This window comes from Amphibalanus amphitrite, unplaced genomic scaffold, assembly GCF_019059575.1.
Source record: "Amphibalanus amphitrite isolate SeventyFive unplaced genomic scaffold, NRLGWU_Aamphi_draft 002557F_arrow, whole genome shotgun sequence".
NCBI lineage: Eukaryota > Metazoa > Arthropoda > Thecostraca > Balanomorpha > Balanidae > Amphibalanus > Amphibalanus amphitrite.
Genome location: NW_024883974.1, coordinates 1 through 12,580, shown reverse-complemented (window position 1 = coordinate 12,580; position 12,580 = coordinate 1). Strand labels below are relative to the sequence as shown.

Below are 12,580 nucleotides of genomic sequence, written 5' to 3'. Positions count from 1 at the left end.
ACCTTGACACCCACCCTAATGCATGGAAGCAACATTAAATCACATGTTCGAACGTTTGAAACCACGAAAAGCTTGCAAACGCGCGGCTAATGCGAGCCGACATACGCCGAATCGCGATTCTGGCCAAACATGGTCTCGGAAAAGAGGCCACAGGTCAAAGGTCATTTGGCTCAGCGTCATGAAATTTTCAGGGTAGGTGTAAAATTAATCAATGCGAGGGTACTGAAGGTTTCGTGGCGATTGGCCGCTTTTTACGCGAGTTATTTGCGAAAAACCAAAAACCTTAGGGGGTTGCATCCTGTGTTTTGTTTGTTTGTTTTGTTGGGTTAGGCCCTTTCGGTCGACAAGACCATTGCAGAGCCGGAAGGATGATAGGAATTAGGGGGAGACATTGGTCTGGGCAGGCACCCTAGTGAGTCGCCGGGGCTGAGCCCGTCCCTCCTGTGCCGGCGAGGGCCGTGCTATTATGCGGCGAGTTGCTCTTGCTACTAAGGACCGACACTAGCGCTCTCTGGCATAGAGCAGCCTCTCATCTAACACCTGCTGGACATAGTCGGAACCTACACTTCTCCACCTAGCCGCTAGATGTCAGGAGCGTCTACCATCGACCCGGGCGACGTCACGCCGCTAGCGCCGTGAGAGATTCGTCTGGGTCGCGTTACCCCGGCTACTGGTGAAACGGTGCCGCAGTCTGTGCTCGGGGGTGGTTGTGGTTGTGGTGGAGCGTGTGCTGGCTGTGGCTGACAGACACGTGGCGCCCTGCAACCTTGAATTAGTACGGCCGAGACGGTATCGGAAAGCTTCAAAGGAAGAAAGGTAGGTGTCAATGCCTACCGTGCATTTTGGTGATTGGTTAAATTGTACCGGATGGGGTACAATTAAATCAGGTTAAATTAATTGGAACTCTTGACGGAGCTCAAAACTAACCTAAGCACGATCTTGGAAAGCAGCGTTTCGCACCGCCTTGACGAACATTGACCAAAAGACATGATAAAATCGTAACCAAGGTTTGAAATTTAATATCATCTTTAAAGGGACCCTCCCACCTTCAAAAAAGTTAATGAATTGGCATGAAAGTGATGTCGCTCGGTTCAGAAAGAGCAAAAATGAATATCTACCAAATTTCATCGAAAAATATTCACCGGTTTTCAAGATATTAGACTTTTACTTTTGTTTACTTTTTGGGATCTCCGCTGTTCCTAGCGACTTTATTTGAAAGTGCGGCATTTGTTGCGCGCAAAGCAGCATATACCACCGCGTGCTGCCAAACGTTTTAGTAAAAGATTTAAAAATCGTTAGATCTCCGCTGACGTCACAAATTCTAAGGGGGCATACCAATGCATTAGCCCCTTAGAATCCGAAAACTGCAAGTTTGAAATTCCATATCTCCGAATTAAAGCATTTTTCGATGTTGTGAATGCCCAAACCGGTATTTTCAGGCCATGGCCACCAATTTGGCTATCTCAACTCAAAACTAATGTTAAGGTGGGAGGGTCCCTTTAACAAGTTACTTGGAACAGTGGAGTGGAACCGTTTCACTTGCACCTTTCACCTCAACCGGACGCTGTTTTTTGTGAGTTTACCTTACTGCGGTCAACAATCGAGCTCCCGAGCGGTGGCAGCGTCCTCACTCTTTATCACGTGTTCTCAATGTAATCAATGCTCCGCCCGTGACCATGGCGTGTGGTCGAGGGAGGGGGAGCGGGATGGAGGGGGTGGGGGGGGGGGGGGGGTGAGGTCGCGGTCGTTGGCAGCGGTCGATATTCGTGGCTGAGGCAGGCAGTGGGCTTTGAGGAGCCGGGTTCTCCCCGACTCCCCAGCGTTTTTTATTTCCTTAGACATGGATCATTGCAAGGAACGTGGCGCGTGGCATTGTACAAATTAGGTACCTAGGTGCGAAACGGCATACCGATGTTTTCTTATAAAATATCACGACTCGTGAAGACTGATATCAGCCGATGCATCAGATGATACCATTCCTCATCTTTTCATTGTTGGCATCTTTTGATGCCAACAATTCCACCACAGGGGAATTATTATTATTTCTGATTTCTCAGATTTATTTGCGCCTCACAGTTAATCGGGAGAATATGAGCTCTGTTTGCATTTGCAGCCGATGTGAAGCGCTACCCTGAGGTCTCGGGTTCTGTTCAGTTTTTCAACATCATTTTACGGTCCTGCACCCTCTCCGGGCTGCATTGAACACTAAACACCAATATGCGGTGTAAGCGTAATGATCACCCCTGTTGGGCAACGAATGGTGCTTATTGTCCACTGCGCACTCATTCCCCGCGGTATCACGGTATGCAATTGCACGCGGCTCGCTCTGCATCGCCTGCAGCTGCGGAGTAGCGCCGGGGGAGGGGGAGGGGTAGAGTAACGGGGTGTGGGTGGGGAGGGGTGGTGCTGGCCCTGACTCAGATAATGTGGTACACTCCCGGCCTCTCGTGACGGTGCACCATGATCCAGCAAGGCCCTTGATCCAGTCAGCCTGAGCCGTCTTGCCGAGATTAGTGGGAATTTCCTGCAACGGTGGCTGGGGAAACACGTGATAGAAATATACCTACACCCTAGTCTGGAAGGAAACGTGCATGAAGCATGCTGGAAACAAACAGGAAATAAACAAGAATATGAATGACTTAGGGTGGGCAACAATGCTGTGCAGGAATTCAAAAGAGCTTTCGAAAGTCTTTCTGGTGCACTGTAGCTTTATTTGTTCCCGAGCTGCGCGTCGATTTGTGAATATTATCAAAACCCGGGGAAACATTCGTGCTTTTTTTTGCTATTGGTGACCTCCAGTGGACTCAGTGAAGATCTAATCAAAAATGAACCAATGAATTCTGAAAGATCTTATAGCGAGCTATCTTTTGCCCCTTTCCGTTCCTTTCTAGCTGTCTTATCTTTCCGATATAACCTGGATGTGATTAGCTACCAACTTCCCACCATGGCGAGGTTGGTCGAGCTCGAGACCCCCCTCCCCGGCCGGGCGCGGGTTGATAGGTGAGCTGGTAACACTAACTTTCCAGTAACTTGGTGATCTGGTAACTTTCTTCGCTGCAAACTGTTCAAAAGTTCCATAAATTACCCACACTGACTGAAAGCTTCACTGCGTCCCTCTTGGCATACCATTACCCATTGTTTGGATTATGTATATGACGTTCTCTGAAAACTGCGCGGTTCATTTTTCTGGTGCCTCCACCTGAAGGCCTTGAAAAGGTTCCACGTAAACTACAGAGGGCCATGGTAGGCATTAATCCTCTAAGTAATTTTCGTACATGACTGTATTCCATGCAGCTTTACTCTGCAGTTTGCAAACGGCTAATCACAACTTCGCTTTTGTTGACTTTTAAACGATGCAGTGATAGGTATGTGTCATTGGCTGGGCCTGATGTTGATGTCATCTGACCAGATTGACAGCATACAAGTGGCTAATCAGTCAGTTGAGGCGCAGTTTTGTTCTCGGCGAATGTTGTACCTTATTACATATTCCTTCAATCTCATTCGGTTATTTCTTTACGCTAACGAAACTGCCGTTTTAGTTTAGTCACGATAAGAAGAACGTTTTTCTTGGGCCGCCTGTTGGTCGGGCTGTTTTTCACTTTCTCTCTCTTTGTCTCTCTCTCTCTCTCTCTCTCTCTCTCTCTCTCTCTCTCTCTCTCTCTCTCTCTCTCTCTCTCTCTCTCTCTCTCTCTCTCTCTCTCTCTCTCTCTCTCTCTCTCGCGATCGCTTGTAGTTGTTATATAACCAATGCCTACCGCTCCATCCATGGTTAGTTATGTGCCATGTCATACGGTAATTTCAATCAAGGTGAGAGAGGTACGGCCCTCTAGCAAAAGAGTGGTTGGTTAGCCTACGTGCTTTTGGTGTAATAACTTTAAATGACGGAGACACTCCTGTAAAATGACTTAATACAAATGAGGAGAGGGTTCGTGCACACATTTCGGCATTGGTTTTCAACAGTCGTAGACGTATTCATCAACGCAGATCGATTATTGTGATGTTGACAACCAACCACTACATACCTGTACCTGGACGGCCGTACATACATCGTAGAGAGAGTGGGAATGCTGCCAGGGATGCGCATTGCAATGGTGCGGCAGGCCAGAGGTTAAGGACAAACAGGGAGATAGTATGAGAATGGGGAATTAAATCAGAGGAGAGAAGAGAAAACAACATCCGGGAGAGAGGGAAAGCTGATGGGAGGAGTACATGAACAGTGAGAGAGAGAGAGAGAGAGAGAGAGATAGAGAGAGAGAGAGAGAGAGAGAGAGAGAGAGAGAGAGAGAGAGAGACAGACAGAGACAGAGACAGAGACAGAGACAGCGAGAGAGAGAGAGAGAGAGAGAGAGAGAGGGGGGGGGGAAGAGAGGAGCATGATGAACGAAAATGGACAATAACTTTTAAACAAAGGTCACTTAACTTTGATACATTTTCTAGTTTTTCATCGTGATGGCTTTGTTTATTCGTTTTAGTGGATCTACATAGGTGTTATCTGCTTCTCGAAGAACTTTGATACCAATTAATAAGAAACAAATAAACAAAAATACTTGCTATCAATGGACGGAAATACACGATCAGCAACAAACAATATGTGCTTTCAATGGACGGAAATGCACCGCAAACAGCCAACAACATTCCCGTCACTGTAATCTACTGTCACCTTTACACCATTGACCACACTGAACTACAGTTCCACCGCCGTCAAGCGCTCCTTCCCCGCCACATTCGTTCGATCCGTTCTGTTTATCCACTGTTCAAAGGTCCGTTATATAACTGAGTACGCTCGAAGGTCGGTAGAAAGGCAGGCGAGGCGACTGACCGTGTTACGTAATGGACCGAATGCGTACTGGAGCCGCCGGATTTACAGGCTGTGGAACACGGCGGCGTGCGGGAGGCAGTAGAGCGGCCGGATTTTGCAGTGGTGATGGCCGTTCAGTGTGAATTCGTTGGTCATATGAAGATGGATAAATGCAAAAGCTGATGGTATACGATCATTGTATGAGGCAGAACTTTCTTTTCAAAATCAAGCGCAATTTGCATACAGTATTTAGGTACGTCTTGTGTCCTTATACATAGACCTCTGTATACAGAGCTCTATGCTTTATATAAATGCCCTATACATTTGGCCTAACACCACTTAGTTTGAAGGAAACTTTGGTGTGTTGCTGGAGAGTGGATACGTCTTCTTATTTGTTTTTCGAAGACAACAAATGTAATTGTGATCAGTCAATAAATTTCGTGGCTCCTTTCGTGTCTATAGGTAAATACGACCTACATACGGGATATATCGAGTAGCTCATAGGCATGTACGTACCTGTTTATGAACAGAATCTCAATCAATATTTCAACAATGTTGGTGATGTCTTGCTTCAAAATGTTTCTTAAATTAACCCGCGCCCCACTGGGGTCTGCGTATAACACGCCCTACTGGGGGGGGGGGGGGGGGGCTATTCATAGCCCCCCCCCTCCTAACTCCGAAACTACTGGGCCGATCGTCAAAATTCAAACGGCGTCTGATAGCCCCGGAAAAACTGTCGTGTGAAACCTAATTTCATTGACCTCGAGGTCACCGATGACGTCACAGGTCAGGTCAAAGTAAAAATTATTAGCATTTTGGCTTGTTCACGTTTTGGGCTCTGGCCGCCGTCTTACAAGTCAGATCAGGCTCATTTTTGGATCACACACTCGTGAACAGATGCTCTAGATACCCCGAGGGTACCAAACTTGTACTTTGATTTTCAGGTCAAGGTCAGGTCATCACAGGTCACGAAAATATTATATCATGCGTCGGTCACGTGACACATGTTTTATGGTCCATTTAGGCCAGAGATTTCGAATGTGATGTCGTCTGTGTCATTCGAGGTCATTTTGAGTCGAATTTAGCTTAGGTCAGATCACTTTCAGGTCAAAAAAGGTCAAATTTTGAAGTTAAAATTTTTCAACAAAAAAGGTGTCTATTGGATGCAGTTTGAGCTCAGGAACACGATGGTGCTATTTATATTGGCGTACGATGTCAAATACGTGCTGAAAAATTGATTTGAAAAATTAATAATTGTGAATTTTTTGCAATAATGCGTAAAACTTGGCCATTTTTGAAGATATTTAGCTAAAACTTGCTAGAGTTAGTCATAATGATGCGTTCTATCACATATATTCCGGTTTTTTCGAAAAGTCAAAAACTTTTTGAAAAAAAGTAAAAATATAAATTTTGGATTTTATTATATCAAATTTTCGAAATTTTCAAAATTTCGAAAATCCGAGATAGCAGTTTGATAGCGCAGTCTATTCTGAGTCCTCTCATGCAAAGAAATTGGATCTAGCTTAAAAACTGAGCTCTTGGGAGCGATTACCGTGGTTTAATGTTTTGCGTCGAAATCGGCCGAACATGACGTCACTCTGACGTCATTTCCGGCCGACCTATGGTAGCTACGAAGTTAAAATTTTGACACAAGGTGTCAACTTGATGCAGCCGAAGGTACTGAAAGTTTGGCGTCGATACGTCAAGCGGTTTGGAAGTTATTGCAGAAAAACGGGAGGGGGGGCTATGGGGCGCGGGTTAACTTTATTTCCTGTCAAAGCTTCCTAGTTTTAACAAGAGGCCAACAATTATCCTAATTTAGTGCAAGTTGCAACCTTGAATGGTTTGCTAGACCTCTGTCACTTTTGATACTGAGAAGCTATACCGATGTTCGATAACTCTGCCGTAAAATAACATTTATTGTGTAATATGCTTCAATATATGCCCAAGTACTTCATTGCCAGGCCCTACAAGGTCGAGTTTCTTTATCTTCAATTGAAATGCAGTTAGGTGGTCACGCCGGCCGCTCTTATCCCCGTTATATAACGCTCCTATTCCTGGCATGAAGTCGTCAAACTAGTAGGTAGGTATCTATCTAAATATAAACCAACATGACGCGGCATATCCTGTACAATGTGTACATGACGCAGTAGACCCTGTAACCTCTGTAATTCTGTCTGGAATCATCCACTTTCCTAGGACTGGATCTGACGTCGGAAATCACAGCGAAGAACAGCGGTAAAGGGAAAGTGGGTAAAAGTGGCTCTAGTAAAAGGAAAGTTGGTAAATGCATCAGTACTTGGAGGATGGGCAACGCCTCTGAATTTGAGCAATGGAGATGAATGCTGCATGTGCTCGGCGTGTGGTTTGATGTATGATAATATCTAGAGTGGAGTTTTAGTATGTCCCAAGGTTTCAAGTGACTCGGATTAGCCCCTGCGGTTAATCCGAAAAGAATGTATCCAGCCGCTTGAAACGAAATTCCTAGATTGATAAGGATCACGTTGTTTCCGTTTGATGCTGTCTCAGATGTTTATGTCGTCCATCTCAAGTTTGGTGTTAAAGTCAGATATGTTCGTGGATTCTTACAGCCGTAGCTAATGATTATTTAGTGTTCCGTGCCATGAGGTACGGGTGACCAAAAATGATTCAATGAATGATCGTTCAAAAAATTAAGTGCTGGGGGCATGGCGAGACCTAAACGAAAACGATGGTAGTCAGAGCTTTGCTCGCTTCATTGTTTTTGCAATACCTATTTTAATGCATTTACCTATAGTTTTAGGTTTATAAGGCTAGAACTGAGAAGGGCTTTTTCACATTACATAAGCTTATTTTCTAACCGTTTTCTTTCTTAGTTATTTAGGTAAGCTATTTTGGTTTATTTCCTTTGCCAGAAGCGCTTGTAAAAACATCACTAACATGTCACCTCAACTCGCACGAATCTCTCTCCCTCTCCCTATCTCCCTCTCCCCTCTCCCTCTCCCTGTCTCTTCCGATTTCCCTCTTCCTCCCTCTCTTACACACTCACTCTCTCTCTCTCACTCTCACTCCAACTCTCACTCTCACACTCACTCTCGCTCTCACTCTCTCTATTTTCTCTCTCTCTCTCTCTCTCTCTCTCTCTCTCTCTCTCTCTCTCGTCTCTCTCTCTCTCTCTCTCCCTCTCTCCTATTTCCTTACTAGTAGCAGAATTACGCATGTCATTGCACCACTGCCCTCACGCACGTGCAATGTGTAATCTGCACATTTTTCCAACCGGGTCACTTGACGTAGCCGCTTGCAACACCTTGCCAGTGGTTCTATTTTTAGCTTCTTGCAGCGATCCCATTTCACGTGGGTGGTATTAATAGAACTAACTAGGCTAGTGTTGCGAATAGACACGTGGCATGTCACGCATGTGGTTATCGTCCTTGTGGAATGAGAAGTCGCTTCAAGGTCATGCAGGAGAGGGGGTCTGTAGACCGTGTAGGTAGATAAGGGTATATTGGTAATGGTCACTACATTGAAAGATCGCTTCGTTTCGTATCGTCCCGTGCTTCATGCAGCGTGTAGCTATTTCAGTGGATATAGGTGGTTCCGTCGGTAACACTTGTGTGATATTGCGCCATGTAAACACGGCTTTTAAGAATGTAGACTGTCTTTTCGGTCCAATGTGTTCTGTTTTATGGTAAGGAGTGACACTTCATATTTTTTGGTAAAGCAATACGATCGCTGAAAGTTGCAATATTTGTAACGTTTTATTCCGTATTTTAGTCAACACAAGACCCATCAACATGTAGGTATGAGATTGTTCAAAGTTTGCCATCACCTCTGGCAGATGCTGTAGTCGTGTTATCACCCTGCATCAGCTGATGCGCCTTGGCCCCCTCCCCCTCCCCCGCCCCCACTGAGATGCACACGTGCTGCCGGGTATGTGTAGTGGGCGGGGGTGGGGGAGAGGGCGCCGCGCAGCACTCACCGCACCTGCAACCCCAGGCGGTCGGTCGTATATTGCGTCAGCTGCCGCCCGGGGCATAAGCCGACGGTCGGTGCATGATGACGTCACCATCCAAAGGTCGTACTGTGCCGACCCCGGCAGCTTTGCAGTCGCTGTTTGGTGCATGCGAACTCAACAACCGAAGGTCATGTTGAAAGGCGGGATGTGACGTAGCTCGTTGCCTTTGGTGTGGTGTATGTCTGTTTTGTTGGTGTTGTTAAACGTGGATTGTAGTATCTACTATCTAGTATCGTTGTGGTCCTATTGTATTATTGCCTGAGTATGGCCATCTGTCTCTATGACATGTCGGCAGTGACATCGACGCATTGATTCGTTTATTCTTTCCCTCATACATACGGTTACACACAGTAAAAAGTGTTCCAGGGTTGTGCCGAAGTAGATTTGCGACCTATCAGCATCGCACTGTTTTCCAGCTCATGCAGGGGGATTTCAATGTTTCACCATTTTCCGTTTAGTGCAATCAACACGCGGAGACACGTTGACTAATTTAAACACTGATTAACAGGCTGGGAAGTTAACTTTGATACTGTGTTATTTTCTCTGCAACTTGACGCTCACATTCATGGATGTTTATGATTTTCTTTTACCGGGCACATAGTTTTTTATCATGGCCACAGACTATTCAATGGCTATGTTTCCATAAAATTAGGCATATATTTTTAGATATTTACATATTGCATGTTGCCCCTTATGCTTCATATCATATTCGTTATTTATTCGAGTGAGATTCACTTCGAACCGTAAATCGGCATTATCTCACGGTTTATTCGTTACCTCATGCCAGTGCATTGCAGCTAAAATGACATAATCTCCTAAGAATACATCCAGTGACGCCACATGGTATAATATCCAATTGCTCGTTGCAGTCCACAGTACATGGGTCAAATTGCAGCTGGGCAGCCGTTGTTTATTTTGGTTGCTTATTTCAGATGGTTGTGCTTATGTCATTGAGTTGCAAGTTAGCCTGCAACTGTCTGTGTTACCCAGGCCACCCACCGCTTAATGCTTTCACTGGCTGTTTTAGAGTAGCAGCCATGCTGCACGTTTTATTTTCTTTCCTTTTTTGTCCTACCTCACCAGAGTTTGTTCAAAGGAGTGATTCGGAGCTTGCACATGCGACATGTGCGGCATGGTCTGATTTGAATAATTGCGTGTATTAGCCTACCTTAGACATTCCTACCGCTGTTAGACAGGCCTACTGCACGATCAAGGCCCTGCTATGCACGATAGGCTGCTGAAACGTATCAGTTGCAGTATTTGGATGATTCGGTACCAAAAGTTGATGAGTTTGTGCCCGCGCTTTATTTTTGTCCATGTCGCTGTAAGGAAGTTGAGAACTGTTTATGTGTTTGCTATTCATAACGGGCAGGTGAAACCATGCATCTTACTTCTCGTTTAGTGTAACGCTTGAATCTTTTTAGCTACTGACGATAAGCGGATAAACGAACAAGAATACTGTCTCACTGTCACTGTCACAATCTGTTTTATGTGACATACGACTTACGAGTATAATTATAATCACTTCATTTAACATTTCGTACCTCAATTAAATTCGCATAACGTAAGCACATTCGTCGTCCTCACTGTCACAATAGCGCGGCCCCGGTAATAACCGTTAGAAACTGCCTGACGTCTGAGTTACAGGCATACCCTATGATGGAAATGACTTGCACGAGCTGAATTATTCATATCCACCTGTCTATCTGACACTGGAGGCTCCTGGCAGGATGTGCAGTGTGCACTAGCATTGTGATCGTGCACTCGCGTGCACGTCATAAATATTTCACCCTGTGAAAATTTCACCAGGAGTGTTACGAATGAAGACCTATGGACACGTGTTTCAGTGTCGTAGGTCGAGTTCCTGGGTTGACATATGTTAAGTATATTTTTAGGTTTTAGTGTTTTTAGTTTAGTTATTTTCCTACATACCGCCATGGGCATCATTTCACTACGCTTTTGTTAGCACAAGGCCGTCAATCATCGGGTTTCTTTGTGTTCGTCAATGCCCATTGTCATAGCTAGAAAAAAATAAAGAACCCGTTTATTTTTATTATGGTCAAGTTTCTAAAGCCTCTGCCCCATCTTCTCAAGTCATCCAATGTAGGGCAGCAGCTTACCCTTCCGTTTCTGTTTTCAGATTGGTTAACTCGTCCTCACCTCACTCGCCACACACGGAGTCGACTAGATCTGTGATCCCGTGACGTCACACGGACGTATCTGTGATCCAGTGACGTAACCACCGGTCGTCCCCCGCGGCTGCAGCGTTACCGCCATGCAGCCGGAAGGGAGTTATATGCGGGCGGTGGCCGCCGGACTGGGACCAATGGCGTCGTCAGAGGCCATCAAAGAGCAAATCAGCGCCGCGGAAAACTTCTCCATCCGCCGCAAAAACCTGCCGTGAGTGGTCTGCTTGTTTTTATCCATAAATCTCTTGTTCATCCTTCCACTATCATGTCCCATTTTCTCCTAGGACATCTTTAGGTGTGTAGAACTCGTTTTCTATAAGAGAGTGTTAGTTTTGATATTAAGTGAGATGATGTAAGAGTGAGTTATGATATTAAATTTAGCAATTCAGATATTAATGGATTGCGTCAACAAAACTGAAATCGGCAGGAAGTGCCAATCGCTCTACCACCATCATTCAGTGTTTGCTTTCCGCTGGCATTTACTGTATTACCGCCATCTGTTGATGGCTGGCGAAATAACAAGTCCACCACACTAGCGCCCTCTATCGGTGACCGGTGTTTGACCCCTTTCCACTAGCGCCCCCTTTCGGTGACCCCTAGATGCACGTGTTTAGTCCACTACAAGGTGCCGCTGCGTCTGTCCATTTTGTCCTCACCAGCGCCCCCTTTCGGTGACCCACAGAAGCACGTGTCTGCTGCACTACGACAAGGCACCTCTGCGACTGTCCAGCGCCCGGTTCCAGTACATGTACGATGACAAAGGAAGGGAGTACATCGACTGCGCCGGGAGCATTTCAGGAGGTGAGCTTCTCGGGGAATTATCGCGCGGGATTTGAATGCAGGGGCTCAGAGGGCGTGTTGGCGTGATGAGGGACGCTAATTGGACGCTAATGTAGAATTATATTGGGGTACGAATATATTATTCTTACAGAGAAAACGGACAATGCTTTGCAATGTTCATGGCCATTATTTTGAAAGGATGTTTGAAATAACATTAATAAAAATAAGCGGTCTGAAATAGGAACAAGGATAAACGCAAGCTTACATAAGAAATTAACCATCTGTTTGCAAGCATGAACTGCATCTTATCATGTTTTGCTAAAATTGTTCGCATTATCGCATTCTTATTGAGCGACAGCTTCACAACATGACCTACCCGTCAGTTTCCCATTTGACTCTCGTCCTGTCTCTGCGTCCCGCAGTGGGTCACTGTCACCCTGCCGTGGTGGAGGCGTCCAGGAGTCACATCGGCGCCCTGTTCACCACCTTCTGTGACCTCTCACTGACCCCTGACCTGCCAGCTACCCCAAACAACTGCTGGCGCTCAGTGGTCCGCGCTTCGACGCGGCGCTCTTTACGTCAACGGGGTGAGTTGTGTTACATATCACGCCGTGTGAAAACTATTCATATTTACCGGTGCTCTGGATTTGCTTCTGTTGGGTGATTTTCTCTATTTGCTATCGGGATTGTCAGAAATTATTGCTCTGTCATTGTCACAGGTTATTGACAAGCCACTTGTGTCTCAATGCTAGAGCTATTGACCAGTCATTTGTGTGCCCCTGGTCAGAGGCTATTGACAGCTATGCTCCTCTCCATGGC

General features: G+C 45.7%; 1 long non-coding RNA gene across 1 annotated transcript; it reads left to right on the top strand.

The window, feature by feature from the left end:
* Positions 1 to 698: 698 nt before the first annotated feature.
* LOC122377150 lies at positions 699 to 11,776 on the top strand. The gene is made up of 3 exons (XR_006255799.1): positions 699 to 816; positions 10,933 to 11,192; positions 11,664 to 11,776. It is a non-coding gene; the product is annotated as an uncharacterized LOC122377150 (long non-coding RNA).
* The last annotated feature ends 804 nt before the right edge of the window (positions 11,777 to 12,580 follow it).